This window comes from Pipistrellus hanaki (genome assembly GCF_964339955.1).
Source record: "Pipistrellus hanaki genome assembly, chromosome: 2".
Lineage (NCBI taxonomy): Eukaryota > Metazoa > Chordata > Mammalia > Chiroptera > Vespertilionidae > Pipistrellus > Pipistrellus hanaki.
The window spans coordinates 136,523,471-136,546,301 of NC_140504.1; the positions used below are offsets into that span (position 1 = coordinate 136,523,471).

At 41.8% G+C, this 22,831-nt stretch overlaps 1 protein-coding gene across 7 annotated transcripts in view; it reads right to left on the reverse strand.

Annotated features, from left to right (window-relative positions):
* The window catches only part of LRRC8B (leucine rich repeat containing 8 VRAC subunit B), a 78,009-nt gene extending 72,088 nt beyond the window's left edge, over positions 1-5,921 (reverse strand). For 4 of the 7 annotated variants that reach the window (XM_084872321.1, XM_084872319.1, XM_084872322.1 and 1 more), the window contains exon 1: positions 5,737-5,920. The gene's annotated coding sequence lies outside the window, so the exon portion shown is untranslated. Of the gene's footprint in view, positions 1-5,736 lie in introns of all 7 variants that reach the window. The other 3 variants (XM_084872325.1, XM_084872324.1, XM_084872323.1) reach the window with 1 other exon arrangement.
* Positions 5,922-22,831: the final 16,910 nt, after the last annotated feature.

Consider the following 22,831-nt stretch of genomic DNA (forward strand, 5'->3'; position numbering starts at 1 on the left):
ATTCCAAGAGCTCTGTTTTTCCTCTAAGCCATGTTTTAAGCTAAGAAATAAATGCTGACATTGAGTAATAATGTGTTGCTCTCTCCTATGAAAAGGTACAAGCATACAATCTGATACCACCGACTGGGCAGATGCCTAACTACTTAAAATAGGGTTTGGATGCCAATGATGTTGCAACAGGGAAAAGAGGCAATTCCTGAAAGAGGAATAAGGAGGAATATGAACTAACGCTGACTGAAAACTTGTGTTAGGCCAGACACTGTATTAGATGGTTTCATGTATAAATATTTCTTTTAATTGTAAGAATCCTGTGTGATGGGTAATAAAGAGTTGAAGAGGAAATGTGGTGTTTGGCTGCCCAATGTTCATCCTCTCCTTTTTCCTAAGGGGTTGAACCTCCCACATTTTAGCTGGGCATAAGGCTCTCTAAAATAAGGACAATACTAGTATTATAACATCTCTATTCCCGCTAGGTGAGGCCACATCACTAAGTTCTGGCCAATGAGATGTAACAAGAATGACAGCCTTGGAAATGTTCCTTAAGAGACCTTCCTGAAGAAAGGCTTTGCCTTTCCTGTCTCCTTCCCTTACTTCTTCCTACTACTTGGAACCTGGACGTGATGGCTGAAGCTCCACCTAGGATGGTGAAGTTGAGGGCTTCGCCTGAGGTATATCATAGATCTAAAAGGTGGAACTGCCTAGGCCTCAGAAGACTAAAACCATCATGTCAGCCCTGGATTGTTCCTCTGTAAAGTATTTTTTTTCTTTTTTAGTGTGAAAGAGAAACAAATGTCACTTTGTTTAAGCCATTGTTCTCTGCAGTCTCTGTAATTGGCAGCTAATCTTAACTAATCCAGTCATTCATCCAAACTCAGACCTGCAAAGTCCATGCTCTTAGGCAGAAACCTGAAAAACTCCTCCTTACAATTTGCAATAGACTGGGGGTGGGGATGGTATGAAAATGCTGCAGGGGAGTTTGACCCAAGAAGGGAAGTTTGAATATGCTCTCAAATTGGCACACTTGAGAAACGATAAGAAGGAATATGCTACTGGACAGTGAAGAATTTAGCCTCCCTCAGAGATGGGCAGAGGAAGAGCGCAGGTACCTGCACGGAGCTGCAACCAGAAGGGAAACAGAAGCTGTGCAGCTGGTAGCTTCTGGGAAAGATGCTGCTGGCTGAGGAGTAGGCATGGTAGAATGGAGCTCTGGAAATGGCCACAGGATAAGAGAGGCAAGGAGAGTTGTAAGAAACTCTGAGGTTGAAGAAGTAGGAGATGAAGTTCAAAGTCTGGAAAAGCACAAGCAGAATGGCCCATATCAAAGGCAGTGTAAAGGTCAAAAGGCAAAAGGAAAGATCAAGGTTGAAACTCTGACAACTTGTTCATTTCCTTTACACAATTCACAACACTGACGTGAATTTAAATTATGTTGGAGTTGAGTAGAATCCTGAATTAAAGGCAGTTGTAGAACAGGGGGTTTATTATTACCCTTTGTTAAATTTCTAAATCAACAGCAGTATGAAGATCTTAGAAGAGAGATTCAGTGACTGCAATTAGGCCTACTTTTATTTAAGATCTTATTGACCCAGAAAAGCAAAAGCAAAAAAAAAAAAAAAAAAAAAAAAAAAAAAAAAAAAAAGCTATGTCTGCCAAAGACAGTATTTTAATTACTAGAAAAAAAAGGTCATAAAGGTATGTAGGAAATTTAGAAGATACAGATGGGAAAGAAAATGGAAATAGTCAATGGCAATGAAAGAAAAAGCAGCAATATGAAAACAGGGCACAAATTAGAAGGCATTTTATAATTGGTTAAATAAATTCTGTGCTATAATTGGGCCTCTCAAATTCGTTCTGGTTGGTCACAAGTCTAAACTGCTGCAGGATCCTGTGCTCTGGAGGCAGGACAACAGGGAGAGACATGCTTCCTACATGGAAAGCAACGCAAATCATTCCACCAAGTCAGGAGTAACACCTCAGATTCAGCACACATTAGTTACTGAAATATATCAGTGTAGGCTAGAAGCATGTTGAAAAGGAGAACAAAAATAAAATCCAGGCCCTAGCTGGTTTGGCTCAGTGGATAGAGCATCGGCCTGTGGACTGAAGGGTCTCAAGTTCGGTTTCAGTCAAGGGGTTGTGGCCTGGATTCCCAGTAGGGAGTGCAGGAGGCAGCTGCTCAATGATTCTCTCTTATCATTGATGTTTCTTTCTCTATCTCCCTCTCCCTTCCTCTCTGAAATCAATAAAAATATACTAAAGAAAAAAAAATAAAATAAAATTCAGGCTCTGGCTGGGTGGCTCAGTTGGTTGGAGCATGGTCGCATAAACCAAAAGATTGTTGGTTCAATTTCCAGCCAGGAACATTTGGAGTTTGAGGGTTTGATCCTTGGTCAGGGCACATTTGGGAGGCAGCTAATCCATGTTTCTCTCATCTCTCTCCCTCCTACCCTCCCTCCCTCTCATTCTAAGGAAACAAAAAAATCAATAATGAACATAATGTCAGATGAGATATAAAAAAAAAAAAAAAAATCATACAGGCAATGGTTAGGGATCCTCCCATCTTCCCTCAGAGGACTTTCAGAGGAAACACACTTTTAAATGGCATAATAATAAATAAAATTCAGAAATTCAATCTTGAGAGACTAAATGGAAATCGGGGATTAGATCGAATAGATTTTTTTATATGGGCAGCAAAATCAAAAAGAAACATAAAAATACTCATATGCCATCAAAAAGGGATTGAAAATTAAAAAAATAAAAACTTGTTTACAAATAAAAACTTTGGTTAAAGCAAGAATCTTCTAAATATTATAATATTTGCCCCTCTCAACCTCAGAAAACGAAACAAAAAAATTACAAATTTCAGACCAATGCAGGAAAATACCCACACAGTATATTATAAAAAAAAATCTTGGCGGGAAAATGGAATATTATTCAGTACTCAAAAGAAATGAGTTATCAAACCACAAAAAGGCATAGAGGAAACTTAAATGCATATTACTAAGTAGAAGAAGGCAACAGACTCTAATGATTTCAGCTCTTTGACATTCTGGAAAAGGCAGCACTGTGGCTATGGTAAAAATATCAGTGGTTGCTAGGGGTTGGAGAGAGTAAGGGATGATTAGTGGAAAATGGGATTTTTTTTCCCCAGAGAAGTGATACTATCATACCCTGATGATACTACAATGGTAAATACATGTTATTACACATTTATCCAAACTCATTAAGTGTATAACATCAAAAGCGAACCCTAATGTGTAGCATGGACTCTGGGTAATGACAATGTTGTCAGTATAGGTTCATCCACTGTAACAAATGAACCACTCCGGTGGGGCATGTTGATATTGGGAGTTGGAGGATTATAAATGAGTAGCGGCAGGGAGTATATGTGAAATCTCTGCACTTTAGTCTCTTTTTTTTATTTTTAAAAATATATTTTATTGATTTTTTCAGAGAGGAAGAGAGAGGAATAAAGAGTTAGAAACATCGATGAGAGAGAAACATCAATCAGCTGCCTCTTGCACGCCCCCCACTGGGGATGTGCCCACAACCAAGATACATGCCCTTGACTGGAATCGAACCTGGGGCCTTTCAGTCCAAAGGTTGACGCTCTATCCACTGAGCCAAACCCTGCCTCTTGCACCCCCCCCACTGGGGATGTGCCCGCAACCAAGGTACATGCCCTTGACTGGAATCGAACCTGGGACCTTTTAGTCCGAAGGCTGACGCTCTATCCACTGAGCCAAACCAGTTTCGGCTGCACTTTACTCTCAATTTTGCTGTGAATCTACAACTACCCTAAAGAATAAAGTCTATTAAATAAAAACCTTGGACAACCTGGTACCTTTTCATTTTAATGAATGTTGCTTTCATTATGAGGATTCTGAATAATACTGCCAACAATAAAATCAAATTAAAGAATATAAAGAAGAAAACATCAAAGGGGATGGTCTTCAAAAAGCAGTTTTAACTAGTCAAATGAAATCACTCCAGATGAGAAAATATGCCTGTTGGGCTGGACATGATAGAATACCTTTCCAATCGAAGAAACACAGTAAGTTTCAAAGAACAGCAAATTTAATTCTAACATTTCAATTTTTTAAAAATATATTTTTATTGATTTTTTTTACAGAGAGGAAGGGAGAGAGATAGAGAGCTAGAAACGTTGATGAGAGAAACATCGACCAGCTGCTTCTTGCACACCCCCTACCCGGGATGTGCCCGCAACCAATGTACATGCCCTTGACCGGAAACGAACCCAGGACCTTTCAGTCCGCAGGCGACGCTCTACCACTGAGCCAAACCGGTTTCGGCTCAATTTTTTTTTTTTTTTCTATAAGAAAAACATTTTGTGGGGATAGTAGGTATAAGATAAGTGCACGATTCAACTGTGGATTCAGTGACACCTCGGCCCACTTCATTGCCTGAACTAAGAGAACAGCAGACTGTTAGGGCTTACATTCTCCCATCTCACCGGCCCAATTACATCAGAGATTAGCTGTTATTTGCCTTCAAGAGTGAAGCTTCGGATTAGGAATGCCAAAGGCAAAAGAAAGTCACCTTGGCCCCCTCAACTCAAAGAGCATTGGGGGTTCTCAGGGAGAAGTAACCTGAACACACCCCGGGCACAGGAACTGTTAGATAATTATCCTGCCGTTTGGTTTGGATTCTTCTGTGCGCTTCAACCCTACACTTGCGTATGGGAGACGGGACAGTCTGATAAAGACACATGCTATTTAACTTCTTAGAAAGAGGTGAGCAAAGTTCCCATTTTAAGTTGGCTGTGCGTTCGCACACTTAGAAGTTTCATAGCGGTATCTTCTTACAAAGTTTTTTTTTTAGTGTTTTTTAAAAAAGATTTTAGGCAAGGCAAATGTACTGAAGGAAGTCCACGTATAAGTTGCTTTTACATTTAATTTTGCTCTTGGGGGGGAGGGCAGAGGGGGAAATGGGAAGGGGTGCTCACAGGGTGTCTTTCTGACCCCAAAGAAAGGTCTTCCACAGAAGTCGTTTAAGGGCAACCTATGGACTTTGGGAAGTCGGCTGAGGACACAGAGTCATGAAGAAACCCCGTGCCTCCTCCCTTCTGACCTCTCGGCACCTGCTCAACTGCCCCTCTCTCCCCCCAGCCCCCCCCTCTCCCCCCCCATCCCATCCCATCCCATCCCATCCACACCCCCGGGAGGAGGAAACTCTTAGCTTCTCTCTTAGGTTGCCCCCTTCTCCAGCCAACAATCGAATGCCACCACCACCATCAAACTGCAGGGGAACAATGAGTAGCCATCCAGTGAGCACCAAATGTCTGTCAACAGCGCCAGGGCAGGGGGCAGAGGAGAGCGACCCACCGCGACCTCCCAGGGGAGATGTCTCAGCTCCGCGAGGCCAGACCCCCGCCGGCAGCGCCAGCACCTCCCTCCCACTCCGCCCGGGGCTCCCGTTCAGGTGCAGCAGCCGGGACGCCCGGGCGGGGAGCGGACCGCCGCGCTGCGGACGGGGACGGGGACCGGGACGGGGACCGGGGACGGGGACGGGGACGGGGAGCAGCGAGGCCGGGACTCTCCTCTCCTGCGCCGCCCGCCGCCCGCACGCCCAGCCCGCAGGTGAGGCTGGACAGGTGACCGCACCTGCGCGGCCACCCCACCTGCTGCGCCCCCCGCACCCCGTCCCCCGCCTCCGCCCCCCGGGTCCGAGCGGCACCCCTTCCCAGAGCAGGGGCGCCCGCCCCGACCTCCTTACCTGCGTGAATCCAGCCGCCCGCGCCCGCGCCCCGCGGCGAACCCTGCGCCTCCCGGGCGCGCAGGCGGCGCCGGCCCGCTCTCCGGGCTGCGGGGCCCGGGCTCAGCGGGAAGCCCCAGCGCCGGCCGGCCCGCCGCCTCCCGCCGGCTCCATTGTGACGCGGCGCCCGCCGCCGGCCAATCGCGGCGCCGCGGCGCGAACCGCTGACTAAGTTCGCGGCGGAGGAGGAGGGACTGGGCGGGGCGGGGCGGGGGCGCGGCGCGGCGCCGCGGGCGGCGGGTCAGCGTCCGAGGAGGAGCCGGAGGAGCAGGAGGAGGAGGAGGAGGAGGCGGAGGAGGAGGAGGAAGGAGAGGGAAGAGAGCTAGCGGCTGCTCCGGTGGCTGCTCCTGCCCTTTAATGTACGGTCGCCTCGGCCCCGGGCTGCTGGCGCCGGTGGAGACAAAGCGCAGCTGCCGCCGCCCGGGAGCGCGCCATGTGGCCTCCCGCCGGCTGGCTCTCTAGTTGGCACCGGCCACACATCGCCTGGTGGGACAGAGGGGGTACCTACAAAGAGCTGTTTTCTAAAGCTGGGAGGGAGAGGCACCCCGTGTGGGGGACTTGGGAAGTACCGTCTGTAGGTGTGTGCCCCGCCTTCTCCCGGGTGCACCCCGAGTCACTTGGGATTTACATAACGCGCTGTGGGCCCCAAGGGCAGGCTCTGTTGGAGCGCGCGGGAACCTACCTCTGACACCCACGAGGCAAGTTCCTTTGCCTTTGCCTTGGCCCTGCGTGCTTGGCGAGGCTGCAGGGCTGAGCGTGTGCGGGAGAGTTTACAGCTGTAGCAAAAGGAACGGCTTAAGTTAGGATTCTGGGCCTCCAGGACCATCCGCCTCTCAAATGCTCTCATCTTGGGCATGGAGAGGGAACAACGTGGTTAGAGGGGCCACCCTAGACTCCTCACCGGCGTTGAATGGCTAACAGACTGCAGGACCGCCCCATCTATTGTCCCGCCCCCTTCCCCCTGCAGTTGTGGCCCTGGATTTATATAACAGCAAAACCAGGAGTTTGCGAGGCTTAATATTTTATCCACATTCAACCCCCACTCTCATCGCCACCCCCAGTTTAAGTCAGAGTTTTTGCAGGGACTTGTTTCAACAGTGATTGAGTTCAGACTACATTTGTATCTCTGAGTTGCTATGGCGACCACATCCCCATTTATTTTAAAAAAAAAAAAATGTTTGTACAGGGACCTCCTGAGACTCAGTAAATGAAGAATTACATAAAAACGCTCAGCGTTTTGGGACCTCTCTGATCAGTTTGTGTAAATGGGAGTGCGGAGAGTGGCACAGCTGAGCTTTGTGAGACTGAGTTGTGTCCCAGGAAGAATGTTCAGATTAGGACCACAATTTGAATTACCCTGAAAGGGAAGAAGGCTGTCTGCTTGACGCTGCTCTATTCTTTTCTTGCCCCTGCCATTCTGGGTTGGCAGCTGTCTTCTTACTGAAGCTTAGAGGAAGGGCTGAGAGAAGCTTCTTTGATTTGGTCATTCACAGAGTTTTTAATCACTTTTATGTGTGAGAAGCACTGTGTATGTATAGATCTATTAAGCTAATTTAGAATTGGTTTTGGTCCTCAAACAGCTTATCACTCGGAGAGGAAGATTTAAAAAAAAAAAACACACAGAGAATCAAACAGGAAACAAGGAAAAAAGTGAATGCTAGAAGAGATGCTGATTATAAAATCATGACATTAAAATTTGAGAATGTCTAGTTTTCTATATCTATTATGTGTCCATCAATATACTAGACATCAGGCATGATACCAAAGAAGCATCAAAGTTGGTCCCAGTCCCTGAGCTCAGTCACTCACAACTTAGACAAGCACACAGAAAACAATCAAGTATAACTTAATGCTCAGATGAAGAGATTGAACAATGCAGGTGGTGGTAGAAAAAGCCTCATAAAAAGGGGGAAGTTCAACAAATAATGAAAAAGAAGACTAAGGAAATTAAATTCTGTAGTTTTGCTTTATCTACCCCAAATATTGTCTTAAAATGATCAACCCAACCTCAAGGTTCAATCTCTTTCTTGTGGGCTGAGAAGCTCTAGAAGAATCAGAAGTAAAAATATTCTACTTTCTACGCATCCCATTAAGTAGAAAAAGAGCTACTTGTAGGGCCTTCACATTCATGTGACAAAGGGATAACTGAAGAGCAAATATGGCCAGTTTCTCTACCCAAGAAACAAGCAAAGTCACAAATAATAGAAATGAAAGGATCACTGCAATTCCATGACTCTCATGAAGTAATCAACTAACACTGGGGTTTGGCAGATCCCTTCTGAGTTGATTCCCTGGGGAAAAAGCAAAAAAGCCCTCTGAGTGACATGAGCATTAATCTATGCTTCATGTGGTTGCCTTACTAAGAGTTTAGTTTTCTCTGAGTCTTAAGAAAATTTTTATGATTAATGAGTACAATATGATTTAATATTAACAGTTCTTTCCCAATTCATTATCCTAAAATTATGATAATGAAAAATCCTCTCTTTTAATTAATTAAACATTTCATGTCTATAGTGTATAACAAAAAGCCCTGGGGATCTGACAATTCGAAGGGCATATGTCAAAATAAGTAATTTCTTTACTTAAAAATATAGTATGCTCTAGTGGGGAAAGTATATCCAGCAAACATACATCATCTTAAAGGGGAGAGGAAGATGAGGTTGGTGGGTCATGTAGTGTTGAAGAAGAATCATACTGAACATGGGTCTGAGGAAGTTTGCCTAGCTTTAAGGTTCTAAATTAAAATATGTCTCAGAGTCATGCATAATTAACCCTAGATGTCATTTCAGAAGAAAACTAGAGTCCTGAGGCACAAAATTCATGCACAAGTAGGCCTTCCTTCTCCCAGCTGCCAGCACCGACTTCCCTCTAGCGCTTGGGTTTCCCTTGAAGAAGGAGGCCCCACCCAACCACTGCAGCCCACTGGTCCGTGGCCTGGGTCTCCCTCTATGGGGCAATCATGGGGTGATGCCTGGGCCCCCAGCCAATCACATCACACCAGCCTTGGCTGGCCTGACACCAGTGGGTGTCATAGTGTGGTCCCAGATGGTCGTCCGGATGGTCGTTCCGCTGTTTGGCCATTCAGTTGATTTGCATATCATGCTTTTATTGTATAGGATAACAAATTTTAGAAACCATTCACAATTTTGCATTCTCAGAAAGTTTGTCAGAATCTCCCTGGCTCAGCTGTGTATGATTGAGCATATTGTCACTGATAAAAAATTTTATTTATTTTTGACCACTTGACCATGTTTTTCTAACCTTTTCAATCTCTTAATTACAGATGTTTAACATGGGCCTGGGGGAAAATTCTGAGAATGATCCCTGAGCATGAGCTCAGTGGTGAGAATTCTGAGAACAGGATGATTGGGACATTTCACATGTGTTTGGAATAATGTACTTGACCTAGAAATCCAAACTGTAATCGTGCAAGGCTGACTGTGCCTTTCTGTGTGAGTTGAACCCTTCTCATGGGTCCAGTCTGAAATATTCATGACTGGTTACTCTGTACTCTCTTCTCCCACTCTGCTTTAACTATCCACTGCTCCTTCCTCATGAGACAGGTGCTAAAGAGATGACCTTCAGCTTCTTTTCTGAAGGAAAAACACCAATTCCTGGGGCAGGGTGCTTGACATCCCCAGTTGATCTGTCTTCTGGGAAGTTGTCCAAATATTTCTTTGAAAGTTTCCCATGAATCTCATTAGAAGAATATATATTGTCATCAGGGTCACATATTGGAATCCACCACACAGCAGCCAGCCATTATTGACTCGTGTCCATAAAAAGACAGTGACTTCTAAGAAAATATCTGTGAGTGAAGCCAGGCTTAAAGCAGAGCTGGTATTCCTCAGCTTCTGCAAAGTGGTCTGATGAGTTCTGCTAGTGACTGAGAAATGCTTGCTGGGGTCCCTATGAGGATTCAATCTGTGTTCCCCAAACCATGTTGAAATCTGGGTAAGAGGTTTTGCAGAGCTGTAAAAGCAGCTGGTTTCTGAGGCTTCTCATAGTTAACCCTTCCATTTCTTTGGTTTTGAATAACCCAGATCCAGCAGCAGCCAGATCTTGATTTCCCTCTCAAAACCTGTGTGTGTGTGTGTGTGTGTGTGTGTGTGTGTGTGTGTCTTGGCCTATTATAAGGCCATCTGTTCATTATAATTACACACTGAATACTGGACTTCAATTCTTATCTAACCTGATTTGCTAAGAGCAGGAGCTAATACATCTGTAGTTTATTATGGATTTTTAAAAATCAAAATGCTTTAAAAGAATAAGACCTAGAATACGTTAGGGTTGGAGAAGAAAGAGATTTGTGCCAGAAAGAGCATTGGACTTGCAGTCTTGAGTTCTACTGATGGCTCCTTTGACCATGAGACCCAGGGTAAGCCACTAACAATATAAGCAGGAGTTTCTATTTTTCAATGTTTTTATTGTATCAATCCTGGACTAGATAAGGGAAGAAGATGGGTATAGTTCATGTTTCAGAAGTCTCAGACTTCATTTTATTTCATTCATTCACTTATCATCTGAAAATATTTATCCTGTGTGTACCATGTGCAAAACACTAGTTTTTGAGAATACACTGGTCCCTGTGATGGATGTGGCATTTGCCCTTCTGAGGCCCACAGTCGGTCAGCATGCCTCCAGAAGATGTTAGGCTGGATGTGATAAATCACTGAGGACTAACTAACCAAATTTCAGTGTGTCGCACAACACCATCCTCTTTGGCTTTGTCTCCTGAACCCTACAAACTCAAACTCAAACTCACTCCTTCCAATTATTATACCTTCTTAATCTTCTGCTAACTTATCTCTGCAAACTTCCTTACATTACAATTCACTAGCCACCAAATTGTGGTTTAGGGAGCATTTAAAACTTGCCTCAAGAAGCTTAAAGTTTTTGAAACTCAAAAATATAGAGGCAAATATGTAGCCAGATATGTGAGTGAATATTGAGCCCAGTAGAATCTTCTAACACATGATATTTACATGGCTCAGAACCCATGACTGGAATTTGCTTTATGATAGCTGAATATAACCTGATTATTTTATGAAAAGGAGCAGTAAAATAATGAACCAGATGTTCTTTATCTCATTACAAAATTGAGGGCAAAGGTAGTTGGGTCTTTTATTGATAGAGGAGAGAGTGGGTTCAAGTGGCTAAGATTCCTCAGAGAAATTGAGACCTGATGAGTGAATTAAAGAATTTAGGGCCTGAAAGAAAGCCTGTTGTTACAGTGAGTAGAATAGCTTTTGGTGGCTGACAAAGGCCTCAATGTAGGTGGGGGAGTTACAGAGAGTCTGGTTATAAATAAAGATAAGGGAGGAAGTATACTGAAGGATGAAAACAGATATATAGGTGGGTGGAAATTTTACAATTTTATCTTTATTTTGAGTGAGCTCAATTGTCAAATAAAATTCCTGGATGTATTTAATTGACTTAGCAATTCAATAAGGAGATAGAATGTTTTGCTCTTCAGGGTCCCCAAGGACAAAAAGGATGTATACATTCTGACAAAATGCATTGATAATACATATGATTTCTCTTTGTAAACTATAGTTCACAGAACTCATTCAAATGACATATTATAGTCATTTCTAAACGATGTATTTACCTCTATAGTGTGTGTATCAAAGAGTGATGTCATCTGTTGGCAGTTCCTAGCCTTATGGGAGTTACTCTGTTAAACTTCCTGCAGCTCAGCCATCATTCAGAGGCCTAATAGGTTGCAAGAAGGTAATTGGTTAACTGCAGATCCCTAACATCCTCGGAGGAATGCTGTGAGAGTGTGGATTTAGGAGGGCAAAGGCCACGTCCATCACATGGACTTGTGCATCTCCAGAAAGCAGGCAGTATGTTGCACATAGTAGCATGGAATAAATGTTTGTCAAATGATGAATGAAGAAATGAAATAAAACCAAATCTCTGAGCCTTTTGAAACACACATCTTCTCCATGTTGTATATTCTGGTGTCATCTCAGGATTGATGTTGACTTAAGGTCTCACAGTTTAACATGTTCTACTTGATTGAAGAATTAACAAATTTAAAAGACTAGGATTTGCAAGTGGGAAGAAGTACATGGTGGTGATTAGAGAAGACAAGAGGAGTATATTCAAGTGGCAACATTTGTTAACATTAGCTAAAAAATTTATTACAAGGTTACTTACTGTATTTCTTATGGCTGTGGATGTCTTAATCTCTTCCTTCTGGTAACATATACATCCACATTGGAATTGGGCCTTTCCCCCCAAGTGGAGTGTCTTGTGACTTTGAAGTATTCCAATATCTTGAGATTTCTTTAATAATTATTTATTTTAATTTAATTTTTAATTACAGATTATGTTTAATAGTAATTTTCATTAGTTTCAGGTATATAGCTTAGTGGTCACATACTTTACAAAGTGTCCCTCCACTCTGCTATTTCAAGTACCCACTTGGCACCACACATAGTTAATACAATATTATTGACTTTATTCCCTATATCATACTTTACATTCCCATGACTATTTTGTAATTACCAATCTGTACTTTTTAATCACTTCACATTTTTCTACCAATCCCTCAAGCTCCTTCCCTTCTGGCTAACATCAGTCTATTCTCTATATCTATGAATCTGTTTCAATTTTGTTTATTTATTTTGTTCTTTAAATTCCATATATAAGTAAAACAATATGTGTTTGTGTTTCTCTTACTTACTTATTTCACTTAGCATAATACCCTTTAGGCTGTCATAAATGGTAAAATTTAATTCACTTTTAAGGTCGAATAATTATTCATTGTATATATGTAATACCTCTTCTTTATCCACTCATCTATTAATGGGCACTTGCTTGCTTCTATATCTTGGTTATTGCAAATAAGGCTGTAGTGTGAACCACATCCAGCACGGCCAAGGGTGAACCTGAGGAGTGGCAGTGAAGGATTAAAGAAGACAGACAAGAGAATACAGTTGGGGCCAGGTAGGACACTGTTCTCAGATGGAGAGACAGTGCCACAGCCTGTAAGTGAGTCTTTATTTTATAGTCAGATCCCCAGAGGCAAAACAAGGGCATGGTCAAGATGTTTAAAATGTTTTCCTGTGTTTCAAATCTATTTAATTACATGCACCTGAGAACTCTATCAAGCCTACATCACTCAGCCACCTGGGACCACAGGTTGGACCATAGGTCAAGCTTATAACCATAGCCTTTGGCTATAATTGTGCTGGGAGCGGTTTGTCCTCCAAGCAGGGACCTGCACATGGCTTTGCCATGAGAGGATCATGCCCACTCATTAGTCTGAGGCTTGAACCTGTCCAAACGCTATAGCCGCTCTCCATAGTAGTGAAAATATGAGTGCATATATTCTTTTGAGTTAATGTTTTGGGTTTCTTTAAATATATACCCAGAGTGAAATTTTGGGTTGTAAGGCAGTTCCATTTTAATTTTTTTTTTAAATCTCCATACTGTTTTTCACAGTAGCTGCACCAATCTGCATGCCCACCAAATTGCACAAGGGTTCCTTTTATTCCACATTCTCACCACACTTTTTATTTGTTGATTTATTGGTGCTAGCCATTCTGACAAATGTGAGGTGATTTCTCATTGTGGTTCTAATTTGCATTTCTCTGAGGATTAGTGATGTTGAGCATTTTTTCAAGTCAATTTGTTATCTGTATGTCCTCATTAGAGAATTGTCTATTCAGGTCCTCTGTCTATTTATTAATTGGATTGTTTGTTTGTTTTTAGAGTTGAGCTGTATGTGTTATTCATAAATTTTGGATATTAACCCCCTATTGGATGTATCATTGGTGAATATGCTCTCTCATTCAGTGGGTTGCATTTTCATTTTCTTGATAACTTTTTATTTTTGCTGTGCAAAAACTTATAGTTTGATGTAGTTCCATTAGTTTAATTTTCTTTTGCTTCTCTTGCCTGAGGAGATATATCAGAAAGAAAATATTACTAAAAGAAATGTAAGCGATGTTACTGCCTATGTTTTTTCTAGGAGCTTTATGACTTTTGAGTCTTACATTTAAATCTTTAATCAATTTTAAAAATATTTTAAATTGATTTTTAGAGAGAAAAGAAGGGAGAATGGGAGAGAGAAATATTAATATGAGAGCAATACATCCATCTGCTGCCTCTTGCATGCCCCTTCTGGGGACTGAGCCCACAAACTTTCATTGCATGGGAGGATGCCCAACCAATTGAGCTACTCTGCAAATAAACCCAACCAAGATGGCTGGGGCCACAGAGAGCAAGAGGGAGGCTTGGGTTTCTCTTGCAATGGAGAAAAACAAGCTTTCCACTTGCCCTTGCCAGCCCAGGCCTTCACTCAATGCTACAAAGTTTCAATGATAGAAGATAAATAAATCCCAACAAAAATGACGGCAGCCACAGAGCTGGAGAGAGCAGGAGGCTTGACTTGCCCCCAGAGATAGAGGAAGCCAAGCTTTCTGCCTGCCCTGGACAGCCGAGGCCTCTACACCAGGCTACAAAGTTTCAATTGTAGAAGATAAATAAATCCCAGATACCAGGGCCTCTGCTTGGGTCCCGTGTGTGTGTGTGTGTGTGTGTGTGTGTGTGTGTGTGTGGCCAGCCTGCAAACGACCACAGGCCCCTCACCCAGGCCACCCCATGCCCCAAGGGAACCCCCACCCTGATCCAGGACACCCTTCAGAGCAAACCAGCCAGCTCCCACCCATGTACCAGGCTTCTATCCTATCTAATAAAAGAGTCTAGGGTCGAATCTAAATGGGCAGTCGAGCATCCCTCTCACAATCCAGGACTGCTGGCTCCCAACTGCTCGCCTGCCTCCTTTGCAGGGCATGAGCTCAGCAGGATGGGGTGACAGAGAGTTGGGAGGTGTGCACTGGGGAAAAAATGGCTCTCCCTCTAGAGCCCTACAATGCAATTTTATCTGTGCAACTCTGATAGTCTCTGAGTCTGACTGGCCCTCCTCAAGAGTCTTCCAATAAGAATGCACTGGGTGCCCAGGCTGGTGATAACCAGCAGATTCCTCTGTAGCGTGACTTAGGAGGACAGGGCCACAGAGAGTCTGGAGGGTGGAGCTAGTGCATTCCTACATGAGTGGGAGTGCTGGACCCAGGACAGATGATGTCTGTGGGTGGTGTGGGAGAGGGACTCAGAATGGGAACATTGGTGACTGTTCATCTAGCCTTCTCCCAGAAGTCACACTACTCAGTCTCTCCCTGTATGACTTCAGTCCACTCTGAGCTCCTTCCCTCTGCTGGAGCTCAGGGTGATTGGCTACAAACAAGATTTTGTGCACTGGCTTTTTAATAGGGCAATTGAGTATCCAGCAGTCTCCTGTCTCACCCTGGCAAATGGAATTCATGCTGACTTTCACAGCCTGTTGGTATGCTGGCTCCTTTCCCTGGCACTGCTGTGTCTAGCTGATGAGCCAGTGTGGGGTTAAGACACCTCACACTTCAGGGTCTGCAGCTGAGATAGTTCTCTGGTTTCTTAACTAGTGCATGTGGGTTCGGGGTGAGCCCTTTTCATGTCTCCACTCTTTTCATGTCTCCACTGGAATTGAACCTGGGATGTTTCAGTCTGCAGGCAGGTGCTCTATCTACTGAGTCAAACCAGTTAGGGGTCTTTGATGATTTTTGACCAGAGCATTCTCTTTGGAGATGCTAGAAACCATGATGATTAGCATAAAATAACAAGAAAGCATAAAGACAAGAGTTCAAAAATTATGACTACCTTTATTAATAGTTACCTAAATAGTATAGCATAGTTCTACAAGCATGGATTGTGGAACAAGACTACTTGGGTTTAAACCTTGGCTTTACCCTTATGTGGAATCCTTTTGTTTTATTTTTGTTAATTTCTCTGTGCCTTAGTTTTCTATTTGAAAAATGGGTGTAGTGAGAATTAAATGAATAATATGGTTAGAACCCAGCCAGTGTGTCTCAGTTGGTTATGCATCATCCTGTGCACCAAGAGGTCACGGTTTTGATTCCCCATCAGGACACATGCTCAGGTTGTGGGCTTGATCCCCAGTAGGGGGTGTGCAGGCAGTAGCTAATTGATGTTTCTCATTGATGTTTCCCTCTCTCTCTATCTCTCTCTCTCTCTCTTTCTCTCTCTCTCTCTCTCTCTCTCTCTAAATATCAATTAAATCTATCTATTATCTATCTATCTATCTATCTATCTATCTATCTATCTATCTATCATCTGTATATATTTAAAAAATATATGCTTAGAGCAATTCCTGGCATATAGTAAATCCCATATTAATCTTAATTCTTATTATAATCTTGGGTAAATTACTTGCCCAGTCTGGGTTTAGAGTTTCCATGTATAAAATGAGAGGCTTTGACTAGATTATGTCTAAATCACTTCTGAATTTACTATTTCCAACCAAGGGCAGTTACTCCCTGTGTGTGTGTGTGTGTGGTGTGTGTGTGTGTGTGTGTGTGTGTGTGTGTGTGTGTGTGATAGAGATAAGGAAGTGGATGATTAGTTATTAAATGCTTTCCTTGATTAATGGAAGATTAGGCTATTGGGAGATGGAGGTAAACATCTTTGCTAAACTCTAAATTTCTTGAGGGTAAGAAGTAAATCTTTTCTTTTTCAGCTCACCAAGGATTAACATGGTACCTGTAATAGTGTGTGCTCAATACACTATTAGTTGATTTGGAATAAATGCCCTTGTGTCTTATGTTCCCAGATGTGTGGGAATGAGATAGGGTGGTACCTGGTCCTTAAGCCCTTTCTAGCTACTTACGCTAAATATTCAAAAGACATTAGTGCTCTCTGCTGGAGATATTCATAGTGCAAGAATTTATAGTTGATTGGGTTTTTGATGACAGACTCTGATTTGAGATTGGAAGTCCTGGATTTTAGAAATAAGATATGGCAGATATACTTTTCTGTGTTGAAAGTACAGATTTGGTGTTATAGCATTGAGAATGATGTGATTCACACTCAAGTGCTAAGTCTCATCTCTTTCTTTTTCTTATTCTTTATTGTTGAAAGTATTACAGATGTCTCTCCTTTTTTCCCCCCATTGACCACTTTCTCCCAACTCCTGCCTCTTCTCCAGGTACTAATTGTTTGTGCCCATGGGATATGCATATGCATTTAATTTCTTTGGTTAATCTCTTTCCTGTTTCCCTACCTCCATCCCCCTGCATTCCTTCAGTCTTTCTTCTATTTCTGCCCTTCCTTCAGAGCACTTATATTTGTTCACTTGCTCAAAGTTTATATTCTTTTTTATTCATTGTAAATAAAAAGAGAGGAACAGCATTAATTAAGATATCGATGTTAAGAAAGTGAAAAGACAAATCACAGAATGATAGAAAATACTTGTAAATCATAAAACTGATAAGGGACTTGTATCTTAATGTATAAAATTATTACTTAACAACGAAAAGGAAATAACCTAATTTTAAAATGGGCAAAATATTTGAATTGGTAGTTCACACACAAACACACACACACACACACACACACGCACACACGCACACACGCACACACTAAGCACATGAAAAGATGCTCAACGGCAGTCATTAAAGAAATGGAAATCAAAACTGCAGGAGATACTACTTCAAATTCATTAGGATGATTAAAATAAAAAGACAATGATAAGGCTCAGTTGAGACCATGGAGATGTTGGAAGTCTTACCACATTGTTGATGGGTATATCCATTGTAATATGGTATATCCACTTTAAAAACAGACGGGCAGTTTCCTAAAGTGTTGAACATAGAATTACTATATAACCGTTAATTCTACTTCTAAGTATGTATTCAAGATAATTAACATGGTGTATGCACAAAAAATCCCTGTACACAAATGTTCATGGAAGTATTACTCATTATAACCAAAGGTAAAAGACTAAATGTCCATCAACTGACAAGTGGGTAAACAAATTGTGATCTGTACAATGGAACATACTTTGGCCATGAAAATGTAATGAAGTATGGATCAGTGTTATTATTGGGGGCAAAATAGAATTTTGGGAACTAGCTATGGTTATAGGAAATATAATCATGCTCTGTTAATTGTGATTGCCTTATTCTTGTTAAAGAAAGGACATTCTAACCTGGCTGGGAGTTGTACGCACCCTTCTCTCCCAACTGGGAGTCAACTTTGGACCTGAGAGTCCACCTTGGAACAAGGTCCATTTTCATTCAAGAACTGCTTATTATCATGGAAATTTCAGTATGCCCAAATCGAGTCCCACCCCGTCTACATTGCCTACCTCCCCATACCGGTAATCCCTATTTCCCCAAGTAATCTTTGTCCTATTCCATATAAGCAGCTGGCTTTATGGGGGGCTGCAGAGCAGATTTCTGTGGATGACCTGCTGCTCTCCCATATTGCCCGCATTATTGGAATAAATGCTCACATATGATTCAACCCTGTCTCTGGTGAGTTGGCTCAAGTAGTGATGGGCAGCCCAGACTCCTTGGTTGTCCGGTTTCACTACAACATAGATGAACCTTGCAAATATGCTAAGTGAGAGAAACCAGTCACAAAAGGTCACATATTATGTAATCCTATTTATGTGAAATATCCAGAATAGGAAAATTTAGACACAAAAACCCAAATAGGGGCTTCTGCAATTGGAAATGAAGGGGCAGAGAGGAACTGCTAATGGATACAGTTTTCTTTTCTGGTGATAAACATATTTTAATATTAGATAATGATTCTAATTGCATAACTCTGAATATATTTTTTGGAAAAAAACCCCACTGAGTTGTACACTTTAAAAGGGTGAATATTGTTCATCTTAGTGTAGCTGCTATTAAACAAAATCAAACCTCTAAAAACAATCAATTTCAATAGCCATTGGACAAAATTCAGGCTTTGGTAAATCTTTTGAACCTGGATTTTCCCAAGTAAATATTTCTGGATTTTTTTTTTTTTGAACTGAAGAAGTAATGAGTTTGTATTTGTATAACATCAAAAGAACTAAGAAGTGAATGAGCAGTCTTGTTATTTTGGTTTAATTGAGTTTATATATTTTTTTTGCCTTTTATTAGACAAACTATTAAGTATATTAATTTTTTAAAAATAAAAAGTATGAAAGAATAATCCTGCCTCAAATATTTTTCATTTAGGTTCTTATAATAAATGCTGTCCAGGGCTTCAGGATGATATGGGAGGGGGAACGTTTATATTTTTTTCTCTTCATTCTGTCAGTTTTTGTGTCATATTTTTGGTGCTCTGTCGGTAGGTGCACATATGTTTATTTGTTATAGCTTCCTGATGGGTTGATAGTTTCATCATTATGTCCCTCTGCTGCAGGTGTTCTGGCAGTCTGGGGAACTGAGTGTCTGAGACTCACTGTGTGGTTTCTTGGCTTCTTACAGCAGAGTTCAAATGCCAGCAGGCATAGACTTTAAAGTGAAAGAGTTTATCAGTGAAGCAGTGGACAGAGAGAAGGTACTCCACAGGCAGAGCTTATCCTCCCTCATGGGATTTACTTCTTTAAAAAAAATAAATAAATAAATATATATATATATATAATCAGCTGCCTCCTGCACAACCCCTATTAAGGAGCCAGCCCACAACCTGGGTGCGTGCTCTGACCAGGAATGGAACTGTGACCTCCTGGTTCATGGGCTGATGCTCAGCCACTGTGCCACACTAGCTGGGCAAGATTTACTTCTTTTATTGAGGCTCTTTTAATGAAGGAATATGGTATTCAATAAGGGGGAGGAATATTCAGGATCTTTCGGGGGAGGAGGGGAACAGCGGAGACTTCTGGGAAGAGCTCCATTGGCCATTTTGGGTCCTTATATGGGCTTTTTGTTTCTCATCAGGCAGCTCAGGGTATGTCATTTAGTATGCTAATGTATTATAATGAGTGTATAATGAGAATTTAGGATTATATTAACAATTCCAGTGAGATTATAGAAACATCACTACCAATAGCTCTGTTCTTTCCCCCCTCTTATTTCAGCTTTATTGTTACATGTATTATTATCTCTGTACATGTTATAACCTCAGTAATACATTGTTAACATGATTATTTTACACAATTTTATGTCTTTTAAGAAAGCTGAGAGAAGAGAGGAGACCGGGTGTCTATTTGTAGCTTTCGTTATATTAGCCACCTTAGTTATTGTTTCAGGTTCTCTGCACCTGTTCCTATATATTCAGTCAACATCTGAAGTCAATTCTTAGCCCACTACAGCTTTGTTCCCACCAGCTTCCTTTGCTATTACGGTAAATATATTTTAGTGAAGTCTCTTTCTCCCCCAACCCCCCATTGTCCCAAACACACTCACAGTGAAGAAGCCTCTGACATTGCTCCTCAGGGATGCATCCTTGGAGATACAGGAAGCCTAGGTCATTGGGGAGGACAGTTATTTCGATAAGGTTCTAGGTCTTTCTGGTTACCTGACCACACCCACCTGTGAAATTCCATTAATTGCTGGTTGATTGCTCTATTGCTTGTAAAAACGCCTTGGGAAACAAATTGCTGCACACGTTTATCTAATCGAATTCAGGCTCCTTTGATGGGATCGTCCTTGAATTTTTTTTGGGGGTTTATTCAGACCTTAGAAAAGCTCTTTCAGTTGCACATTTTTCTACAGCAACTAGAAAGTTGGCTTATTGTTTGGCTTATATCTTCAATGAATCTATTAATCTCCTCCCAATTGCCTTTTACCAAAACTTCCTTTGGTTTTGAAAGCACCTGTAGGCTTGAACTTTATACTCTGGGTCCATTTCCCACTCAATATGCTTTAATTGTTTGGTTTAGCTATTTCTCTAAGTGAGAATCCTGTATGGAAAATATTTCTTTCAACTTAATTGGCCGTCGAGAGACTTCAAGTGGTGTTACATACCCTCTAAACCTCATTGTGGTTCAAGTGCTAAATATTAAGGTGCTACATGAATATCTTTTTAAGCATCACTCTGAAGCAATTTCTTCAGAAGTAGCTATATTTTTGTAAATAGCGTATGCATGCACCTGGTTGCTCTTTAATAGGTGACAATGTGATATTTCTTCATAAGAACAGAGTGAAAGAGGACATTCAGACTGATATATACTTGTTATGCATGTTTTCTTCTGTCATTGAAGATGTTTCGTGAAGTAGATCATAGATACCATTTCAAAATTTTTAGGTTAAAGAGAAATTTCCATTCATTAAAAATAAGATTCCACTAAATGATAAGTTAGGCGACTAATAAATAGTTTGACATCACTTTCTCACTCTGTCTTGCTAATTTAAAATATATTAGCAGATTAATAACTCTCCCAAATAGCACCTGTGTCTCCAAATGGCATGCTATTGGGATACCATTGAAATATTTGAAAGTGCTGATTTTAATCACAGTAGTAACTCGTATTCTCCTAAAACAAAAGTTATGATTTTAGATGCAAAGAAGCAGTGCAGTCTGACAAATTAATAATTCCAAAAATAAAACCACAAAGATCTCATTGGCATATGAATAGTGTGAGAGTTATAACAAAAACATTTGAGAAAAATTTAGAGCTATTATATTCAAATAGAATACTTTCTATAGTTTCCTCTAACATCTGCTTTTTCAATGCCAGCCAAGATTGGTGATATGATTGTACCATATTTTTAATCTCTTGGTTTGCACATTGTTTAAATTTGTCATGCCAGAATATTTTTTAGCAGATGGCATTTCAATAGTTTTAAAAAGGTTCCTTATAGCAGTGTCTAGGAGACCTTACAGCTGGGTTAAGCAGAATGTGTGAAGCAATGGTACTAATGATTGGTATCTGTTGACAGATGACCACTTTTAGTATTTAGTTCCTTACAAAATTAGACAGATCTGTAATTCACCATTATTTTATTAATATTTTGATTATATGGTACAGCTAGAATAATAGACAGTTCTTTAGGACAATAACAATATAATAGGACAATAACCTCTACTTTGCATACACCAATTTTTAACATTTCTATGTGTTTTCCCTCATATATATTCTATTTGCAATGTATTTTTTATCTCCAGTAGCCCTATGTTTCCCCTTCAATGCCCCACAATCCAGACAAAGTCAACTCTTGATGGAGAGGCTCATACTTTCTCCATACTTTTAAAAATTTTATTTATTGATTGATGTTTTTATTTAAAATATATTTAAATATATTTTTATTGATTTCAGAGAGGAAGGGAGAGATATAGATAGAAATATCAATGATGAGGGAGAACCATTGATCTGCCACCTCCTGCACACTCCCTAACAGGGACAGAGCTGCAACCCAGGCATGTGTCCTGACTGGGAGTAGAATTGCAAGGTCCTGGTTCATAGGTCAGTGCTCAAGCACTGAGCCAGGCTTAAATATATATTTTTTATTGTTGATAATATTACAGATTTCTCCCATTTTCTCCTCTCCTCTACCCCATCCTCCCAGTCCCCCGTCCCCTCTTTCCCCCGCCCCCCCCGCCCCCGCCCCACAACCCTTAAGTCTTCATTCCTCTATTGCCTGTGTCCCTGGGCTATACATAACTAACCTAATAATAGAGTAATATGCAAATTAGCCATCACTCCACCACACAAAACACACCCACCAGCCAATCAGAGCAAGTATGCAAATTAACCCAACAAAGATGTTGGTTAATTTGCATAAGTGGAAGGATGGTGGTTAATTTGCATAAGTGGAGTGGAGTGAAGGCTGAAGACAGCATAGAAGGAAGAGGGAGACAAAGTGGAAAGTAAGGCAGCTATGGCTGCTGGAGGGAAAGCACTGGCAGCACGTGTGGGGTGGGGCAGGGTGCACAGCAGTGGCCCCAGAGGCAGTGACAGCAAGCACGGCTGTGGAAACGGTGGCAGAGGTGGCTGTGGGCATGGCCAGCTCCCTGCCCTGCTCACCACAGTGGGAGAGGTGGGGGTGGTGGGAGGGATTAAGCTTGGGAAGGGGTCCAACCTGTGATCAGAGGGGGAAGGGGTCCCCTTCCCAAGCCTAAACCTGGGGCAGAGGCTTTAGGCTTGGGAAGGGGCTGAGCCTTGAATAAGGAGGTGCGGGTGGGGAACTCCTTCCCTAGCATAAAGCCTTGGGCGGAGACTTTTGGCTTGGGAAGGGGCTGAGCTTGGGATTGGGGAGGGAAGGGGAAAATA